Here is a 10,198-nt window from a genome sequence, read left to right as displayed (position 1 = left end):
GGGTTTGGCTCACAACTCATATTAGGACTAGGGTTAGAACTAGGTTTAAGGTTAGGGTTTGGTTTAGGTTAAGGTTGAGGGTTATAGCTATACCTAGGTTTTGTTTTAGGGGTAGGGTTAGGGCTGGTTTTAGGATTAGCATTATGGTTTGGGCTAGTGTTATGGTTTGGCTTAGTCTTCAGGGTAGGGTTCGATTTAGAGTTAGGTTTTGTCTAAGGTTAATGCTAGGGAAAAGGATAGGGCAAGGGTTATGGCTAGGGTTAGGGTTATGGTAAGGGATTGGGTTAGAACTAGTGAAAGGTCTAATGTGAGAGTTAAAGTTAGTCTTAGGACTAGTATTAGGGATAGGAACAAATTAGGGCTATGATTAGGGCTAGGATTAGTGTAAGGGTTAGTCCTAGAGTTTGGGTTAGGATTGTAATTAAGGCTATGTTTAGGGCTAGGATAGGGGCTAGGGTTTGTGTTAGGGTTATGGCTAGAATTATGGCTAGGGTTAATGTCAGGTCTAGGGTTACAGTTAGGGATAGTTTTAGGGAAAATTTTATGGCTACGTCTATTCTAAGGGTTAGGTGTAAGACAAGAGTCAGTTTTAGAGCTAGGGGACTTATTAGTGCCAGGGTCAGTGTTAGGGATTGGTTTAGGTTTGAGATTAGGATTATGGCTCAAATTAGAGTTAGGTTTAGGGTTACGGCAAAGATAGTGTTAGGTTTAGAGTTTAGGTTAGGTTTAGGATAATTGATAGTTTTGGAGATAGTGATAGGGTTAGGATTATTCTTAGGGTTAGCATTAGGATAAGGATTATGTTTAGGGTAATAAATACAGTTAGAGTTAAGGTAAGGGCTAGGGTTATTGTTAGGATTAAGTCTTGGGTTTCAGTGAGATTGAGGGTTAGGATTAAGGCTAGGATTACGGCTTGGATGAGGGTTTGTGTTAGGGTTACAGCTAGGATTGAGACTAGGGTTAATGTCAGGTGTAGCATTACATTTAAGAGTAGTTGTAGGGTTTGGTTATGAATAGATCTACTGAAAGGGTTAGGTTTAGTGTAAAGGTCAGGTTTAGAGCTAGGTGTATTATTATGGTCAGGGTCAGGATTAGGGATTAGTTTTGGTTAAAGTTTAGGGTTAAGGCTCATATTAGCATTAGGTGTAGAGTAATAAATATGGTTAGGGTTAGTGTTCAGGTTAGGTTTAGGGTTTTAAATAGCCTTATGGATAGCTATACTTATAGGTTTAGTCCTATTGTTAGCATTTGGGTTAGGCTTAAATTTAGGGTAAAAGATAGGATTACAGCAAGAGTTAGGGCTATGTTTAAGGTTAGGATTAGGGCTAGTGTTAGGGTTAGGTTTAGGGTTATGGTTATGCCTAGGTTTAAGGTTAGGTTTAGTGTAAGTGTTATGGTTGGAGCTAGATTTAGGGCTATGGTGAGGGTTAGGGTTAGAGCAGGTTTGTGGTAAATGTTAGAGTTAGGGCTACGTTTAGCCTTAGGGTTAGAGTTATGCTAATGGATATAGTTAGAGCTAGGGTTTGGTCAATGGTTAAAGTTAAAATTAGGGTTAAATTTAGGGTTTGGGATAGGGCTATATTAATGTTTGGGGTTAGGATTAGGGCTCAGTTTAGAGGTACTGATAGGGTTGGAGTTACTTTATTCAAATTACTTTGATAAATCTGGGATTCATCTTTAACCATCTTTACTCTGTTTCCCAGGTTTAGGCATTTTGGTTCAAAGTTTTGGTGTCCAGAACAGTTAATATTTTCATTTTACTTCATTTGACCTATATGAGTAAATGTAAATGGACATGGAAATCAAAGAGGGTTTATGCTAGCTGCTTGAAACTGTAAAAATACGCTCAGTTCTCCTTGGTGAAACTCTGGTATGTTCCTTGTTAGTGTAGGCCTAAGCTGAAGCATGCAAAAACAACTTTATCTGAGAGACCTTTAGGGGAAAACAGGGAATATGAAAGCACTGTAATTCCTCCCATAATTAGTTTGTCAGATTTGTTTGATACTGAGTAGGATTCATTATTTAGCTTGCCCCGCAATGCTCTCCAAGTGTGGGACATCTAGGATCAATAATTCTCTAATCAGGTTAGTGTTAGTGTTAGGTTTGGGGTTAGGGGTAGGTTTAGATGAAGTGTTAGGGTGAGAGTAAGTTTTCTACAAATTTCTTTGATACTTGGAAGGAGTTATCTTTTACTGAGCCTTAATATCATCATCAAAATTGGGCCTTCTCATTTCAATGGTTCACTAACAGGGACACTCTGTATTTTAAGGTTTCAGTTCATATTGACCTATATAGGTAAATGAAAATGGAGGTTGAAATCAAACCGGGTTGGTGTTAGCTGCTTGAAACTTCAAACACTGAATCAGTTCTCTGTGGGAACTCTCTGGTTTATTCGTTGTGAACGTAGCCGTAAGATGAAGATGGCAAAAACAACTTTATCTGAGGGCCCTTTAGCAGAAAACAGAGAAATATGCATGAACTGAAATAAAACCTGAATTATTTGGTCATATTTCTTTGATATTTCATAGGATTCATCTGATAGCTTAGCCCACTTGGCTCCCCAAGTTTGGGATTTCTAGGTTCAACACTTTTTCAAACTGGTTAGTGTTTGTGTTAAGGATAGTGTTAGGGATAGTGTTAGAGCTAGTATTAGGGTTAGAGTTAGTTTTGTTCAAATTTCTTTGATACTGGGCAGGATTCATTTTTCTCCTAACCTTACTATACTCCACATTTTTGGGACTCCTATGTTCAATGGTTCACTGTAAGGAATAATTTTTATTTTAAAGTTTCAGTTCATTTTTTCCTATACAGGTAAAAAGAAATGGAGCTGGAAATCAAAAAGTGTTGGTGCTAGCTGCTTGAAACTTCACACTCCATCTATTCTTTGTGGGCAATTCCTGGTTTGTTCTTGTGAAAGTAGGCCTAAGCTGTAGCATGTAAAAACAACTTTATGCAAGAGTCCTTTAGGAGATAACAGGGAAATATGCATTACTGATATATTCCATCAATTTTTTGTCAGATTTCTTTGATCCTGCACAGTATTCCTCCATTAGCTTTCCCTACTAGGCTGCCCAGGTTTGGAACTTCTATGGTCAAGGGTTCCATAAAAAAGTTAGGGTAAGGGGAATGGTTAGGGTTAAAGCTAATATTAGGGTTAGAGTTAGTTTTCAAAATTCTTTGATACTATGTAGGATTTATCTTTTAGCTAGATTTACTCTGTTCCACAGGTTTAGGCCTTCTCTGTTCACAGGTTTGCTCTCAGGAACAATTTGTATTTAAAGATTTCACTTCATTTTGACCTATACGGGAAAGTTAATGGAGCTGAAAATCAAACAAGGTTTGTGCTGCTTGAAACTTCACACACTCCATCAGTCCTCTGTAGGGACTCTACCATGTTCCTTGTGAAAGTAGGACTAAGTTTAAACATGCAAAAACAACTATATCCAAGGGCCTTTTAGGAGAAAACAGGGAAATATGTATATACTGAAATACCTCCCATAATTATTTGGTCAGATTTGTTTGATGCTGCATAGGATTCATTACTTAGCTTTCCCAACAAAGCTCCCAAGTGTGGGCTTTCTAGGATCAATGGTTCTCTAATCAGGTTAGGGTTAGGGTTAGGTTTAGGGTTAAAAATAGGGCTAGGGAAAGAGGTAATGTTAGAGTGAGAGTTAGTTTTGTACAGATTTTTTGATACTGGGCAGGATTCATCTTTTATCTAGCCTTAGTATGCTCTGAAGTTTTGGGCCTTCTCGAATCAATGGTTCTTATCACGAACACTTTGTATTTTAAGGTTTCACTTCATTTTGACCTATATGGGTAAATGGAAATGGAGGTGGAAATCAAACAGGCATCCGTTCCCCTAAACCTAACCCTAACCCTAGCCCTAAGATGACTCTAACTCTCACCTTAGCTCTATTCCTAGTTATAACTCTATGCCTGTCCATAACCCAAGCACTATCCCTGAACTTAGCCCTAACCCTAGCCATAGCCCTAACCCTATAATTAATCATAAACCTATATATACTCCTAAGCCTAAACTTACACTATCAATAGTATTAACACTAATGCTAATTGTAAAACTACCCTTTACTTTAGCCTTAGCCCGAAAACAAAACCGAGCCATAGCAGTAACCTTAAACCTTAACCTAAACCAAATCCTTACCCCTCATCTAGCCCGAAGCCTACCTCTAATTTGAGTCCCATCCCTAACCCTAAAACAAACCCTGATCCTGACTCTGAATCTAACACTAACCCTAGTTCAAAACATCACCCTAAACTTAAACCTATTCCTAAAAGTAGACTTAGCCCTAAAGGTAACTCTAAAACTAGCACTAATTGTAACCTTATTTCTTACATTATCTGTATCCTTAACACTAGTCCTAACATAACCCCAAACCTAGTCCTAATCTGAGACCCAACCATAGCTTTAACCCTAAAACTAACCCTAAACCGATCCCTAAACCTTACGCTAAACCTAACCTTAACTTTAACCCTTGCACTATCTTTAAACCTAATCCTAAACCTAGCCCTAAACTTAACCATAATCCTAGCCCTAACCCTAGCTCTGACCCCCGGACTAACTTTAGCACTATCTTTAACCCTAACCTATCCATTACCATAAACATAACCTGAACCCTAAATCTAACCATATCCATTACCGTAACTATAACCTTAATCCTAATGCTAATTTGAGCCTTATCCCTCAACCTTAACCTAAACCAAACCCTAACCATTACCCTGACCCTAATAATACCCCTACCTTTAAAGATGACCCTAACACTCATTCTAACCCTTACACTATACCTAACCATAAACCTATCCCTAAAACTATCCCTAACCATAACCATAGACCTGATATTAAACCTAATACTAATTATAGCCCTAACACTAACTCAAACTGTAGGCCTAATCCTAGGCCTAACACTAGTTTAATCCTAAACCTAAACTTAACCCTAGCCGTAATCCTAATTTTAACCCTTGCCTTAGCCCTAAACCTACTGTAATATCATACTTTACCCTACCCTAACCCTAAAATGAATCCTAGACCTAAACCTAGCCCTAACCCTAACATTAACCCTAACGCTAATTCTAGCCCTAATTTAGCCCTAACCTTAAATGTAACCCTAACTGTAGCCCTAAGGCTAAATTTAACTCTCACATTAGTTCTATTAATAGTTCTAAACCTATCACTTATCATAGCCCTAACCCTAGCCCAAACCCGAGACCTAACCTTCACACTAGGCCTAACCCTATATGTAAACCTAACTCTAAATCTAACCCTAACCCTAAGCCTAAACCTAAACCTAACACTGGCCATAATCCTAATGCTAATCCTAAAACAAGACCTAACCCTACACTTAATGCTAACCCTAGGCCAAACACTTACCCTATTGCAAATCCTAAACCTATCCATTACCCTAACCCTAACCCTAATCCTAACCCTAAACTAACCGTAGCTCAAACCCTAACCATTACCTTAAAACTAATCCTAATCCTAACCCTAACCTAACCTGATATTTAACCCTATCCAAAACCCTGAACCTAATGATAACCCTAGCCCTAACACTAACAGTAATCCAGACCCAAACTGTAACTCTCACATAGACATAATTCTAAACCTAACCCTTGCCCTTGTGCAAACTAAACCTAGCTCAAACCATAAACCATACCGTAACACTAAACCTAACCCGATACATAAGCCTAAGCCTAACCCTAAGTCTAGGCCCAATATTAACAATAACCCTAGCCCTAACCCTAGCTCTAACCATATCCATTACCCTAATCATAACCCTTACCCTAATGCTAACCCTAGGCCTAACCCTGACCCTATCACTAAGTCTAACCCTATCAATTACCCTAAACCTAACCTAAATCCTAAACCTAACAGTCTCATTGCCTTAACACTAACATAATGCTAATTCAAGCCCTAACCCTACATCCTAACATAAAATGAACCCTAAAACTGACACTAACCGTAATAATACACCTAGCTCTAAACCCGAACCTTACTCTAAACCTAACCCTTACACTAGATCTAGCAATAAACCTAACCCTAAATCTGTCCCTAACCATAACCCTAGACCAGACATGAGCCATAGCCACAATATTTACTATAACCCTAAAATAAACCCTAGCCCTCAACCTAGCCCTAAACCTAGGCTTATTAATAACCAAAACCATAACCCTAAACCTAACTGTAATTCTAATTTTCTACCTAGCCCTAAACCTAGCTATAATCCCATCCCTTCCTCTAAACCTGACCCTATCCCTAAACGGAAACAAAAGCCTAACAATAGGCCTAACCCTAACACAGACCCTAGACCTAATTCTACCCCTAACTTATCCCCGAAACAAGCACTAATTGGAGACTTAACACTGCCTTCAACCCTAACCATAACCCTAACCCTACCCCTAACACTTAAACTAAACCTAACCCTAAGCCCAAAACTTGCCCTAACCTAAACCTTACCCTAGCCCTATCATAAACATAATCCCAACCCTAATCCTAGCTGTAATCTTATCCATTACTCTAACCATAACCATACCCTAATTCTAACTCTAGGATAACCCTAAACATATTCCTAACCCTAAAACTATCTATTACACTAAACTTAACCTGAACCATAAACCTAACCACATCCATAACCCTAACCCTAAAAACTAAAGCTAATTTCAGCCCTAAATATAATCATTAACCTAACTCAAACCATAACCCTGAATCTGACCTTAAAATTATCCCTAGCTCTAAACCATACCCTAAAGCTTACTCTATACCTAGCCATAATCATAACCCTAAATCTATCCTTAAATCTAAACCGAGACATGACATTAGCCGTAAAGTTAGCCTTAATCCTAACCCTAACCCTCCCCTTTTTTTGGTCCTAGCCCTAGCTCTAACCCTATCTCTTACACTAAGTCAAACATTCACCCTATTACTACCGTAGTCCTAACCTTAACCTTAGTCTATCCCAAACTCTAACTCTATGACTAGTCCTAACCCTCACCCTCATTCTAGATCTAAACTTAACCAAACACTAACCCTAACCATGACCCTTATTCTGACCCTAACACTAACCCTTGGTTTAAACCTGACCCTGTCCCTAAACCGAAACCTAACACTAGCGCTATAGGTAAACCTATACCTAAATCTACACTAACACTAACCTTAGACTTAAATCTAATCCTAAATATAGCCATAACTCTAACCCTCAACCTAAGAATAACCTTTAAATTAACCCAAACACTAACTCACCCTAGACTTAACCTTAGTCCTAATTATGGCCGTAATTCTAAAACTAACCCTAACCCGTACACTAACACTTACCTTAACACAAACCCTAACTCTAAATCTTTTCCTAACCCAAAAACTAACCCTAACACTAGAATAACCCTAAAACTAGCCATAACCATAACCCTATCTCTTAGATTACCCATAAACATAACACTAGCCCTAAACTTCACACAAAACCTAGCCCTAATTGTAGCCCTAAACCTAACCTTAAGCATAACCCTAAACTTAAACCTAGCCCTAACACTAACCCTAACCATCACCCTAGCCCTTACCCAAGCTAAAACCCTAAACCTTACCCTAAACATAACCCTTGCCCTAATCCTAAACTTAACCCTAGACCTAACTCTAGATCAAACCCTACACATAACCCTAACCCTAAACCTAACTCTAATGAAAAACCTATACTTAAATCTAAACCTATCCTAACCTTAAACATAAACCTAACCCTAGAACTAACTGAAACCTAACCCTAAATCTAACCCTAACCCTAGCTCAAATCCTAACCCTTATCCTAAACCTAACCCTTCCCTAACCTTAAAACTAACCCTAACACTAACCTGACATCTAACCCTATCAATTACCCTAACACTAATTTTAACCCTAGCCCTAACTCTAACACTAACCATAACCATAACCCTAAACCTAACACTGGCCCTAGAACTAACCCTAGCTCAAACCCTAAACCGTACCCTTATTCTAATTTTAACCTAACCCTAGCCCTAACCTTGACCCTAACCCTAACTCTAGTCCTAATCCTAATCAAAAACCTGGCCCTACCTTTAGCTCTAACTCTATAAATTATCCTTAATGATAACCTTAACCCTAATGCTAAGCCTTGTACTAAACATAAACCTATCGCAAAACCTAACCATATCCATTACCCTAAATCTAACCTGAACCCTAAACCTAACCCCTATCCATTACCCTAACCCTAACTCTAACCTTAATGTTAATTTGAGCCCTAAACCTAAACCTTAACTTAACCCAAGCCCCAAACCTGAACCTGACTCTAATAATACCCCTAGCTCTAAAACTGACCCTTTCTCTAAACTTAAACCTAAAACTATCTCTAACTGTAACTCTATACCAGATATTAGCCCTAGCCCTAATTCTTGCCCTAAACCTAATACAAAACCTAGCCCTAATCCTACCCCAAACCATAGCCCTAGCCCTAACCCTAATGCTAATCATAAAGCTAGTCTTAACACTAACTCTAGCACTAAAACAAAACCAAGCAAGAGGCCAAAACCTAAACATTTAAACCAAATTCTAGCACTACACCTAGAACAAACCCTAGCTGTAATTCGAGTCCTAATTCTAACCTTAAAAAATAACCCTGACTCTGACTCGTATCCTAACACTCACCCAATCTCTACACAACCCTAAATTTAAATCTAACCCTAACAGTAACCCTATCCCTAATTTGAGTCCTAAAACTAAGCCTAAAACTAACCTTGACCATGACTCATATCCTAACACTAACCATAGCTATAAATATCACCCTAACCCTAACACTAAAACTACCCCTACACCTAACCCTAAAACTAACCGTAATTGTAACCCTAGTTCTTACATTAGCCATTTCCCTAACCTTAGCCTTAACTGTAACACAATAACTAGCCCGAATCCGAGACATAAACATAGCTAAACCCTAAACCTAGCCCTAAACCTAACCCTAATAATAGTTCAAAGCCTAACCTTTACATTAAACATAGACTTATCCATAACTCTAACCCTAACCTTAGCCCTAACCCTATACTTAACCCTATCGCTAAACCTAGCTCTAAACCTACCCATTACCCTAACCCTAACACTAAACCTATTGATAATCCTAGCCTGAACCCTAACGCTAACCCTAACCCTAACCGGAAAACGACCCCTACACATAACCGTAAATGTAACCCTCACCATAGCTCTAACCCAAGCTCAAACCCTAACGCCTACCATAAACCTAAACATAACCATAGCCCTAAACCTAACCCTAAACTGAAATCTAATCCTAACCCTAATCTTATATCTATCTATATTTATTACTCGAAACCTAACCTTAAACTAACTCTGACCATGACTCATATCCTAACACTCACCCAAGCTCTAAACACCACTCTAAACTTAAATCGAACCCTAACAGTAACCCTAGCCCTTATTTGAGTCATAACCCTAAACCTAAAACTAACTCTGACCTTGGCTCCCAATCTAATACTAATCCTAGCTCTAAATATCAACATAACCTTAAAACTAACTCTAAAACTTGAGGTCTAACCCCTAAAATTAACCCTAAATAGAACCCTAATTTTAACCCTCGTTCTTACATTAGCCATTTCCCTAACTATAGCCCTAAACCTAACAGAAAATATAGCCCTAACTGAGCCCTAAACCTATCTTCAACCCTACCCCAAATGCTATTTGTAACACTAGCTCCAACCCTATCCCTAAACGTAAGCAAAATGCTAACCATAATGATAACCCTAAATGTATCCCTAATCCTAGGGCTAACAAAAAAAGAACTCAATTAATAGTCCTAAATCTAGCCCTAAATCTAGCTCTAACCCTATCCCAAAACCTAACTCTAACCCTAACCCTGACCTTTATTCTGACCATAACACTAACCCTAGGTCTAAACCTGACCCTAACCCAGACCAAACCCTAACACTAGCCCTACCAATGCTAACACCTAAGCCTAATCCTATTACAAGCCCTAGACCTAAACATAATCCTAAATCTAGCCTTAACTGTAGCCCTATACCTAAGAAAAAAAACCTATCCCTAGCCCTAACAATAAGACTTAACCTAACGCAATGACTAAACCTAATCCTAGACATAAACCTAATCCTAATTCTGGCTTTAACCTTAACTTTATCTGTGATCTGACCACTGACCCTCCCTTTAAAACTAAACCTATCT

This window comes from Marmota monax, unplaced genomic scaffold, assembly GCF_021218885.2.
Source record: "Marmota monax isolate L192 unplaced genomic scaffold, Marmota_monax_Labrador192_F-V1.1 WCK01_AAM20220418_F8-fsc00295, whole genome shotgun sequence".
Lineage (NCBI taxonomy): Eukaryota > Metazoa > Chordata > Mammalia > Rodentia > Sciuridae > Marmota > Marmota monax.
Note: the sequence above shows the minus strand (reverse complement) of the source record.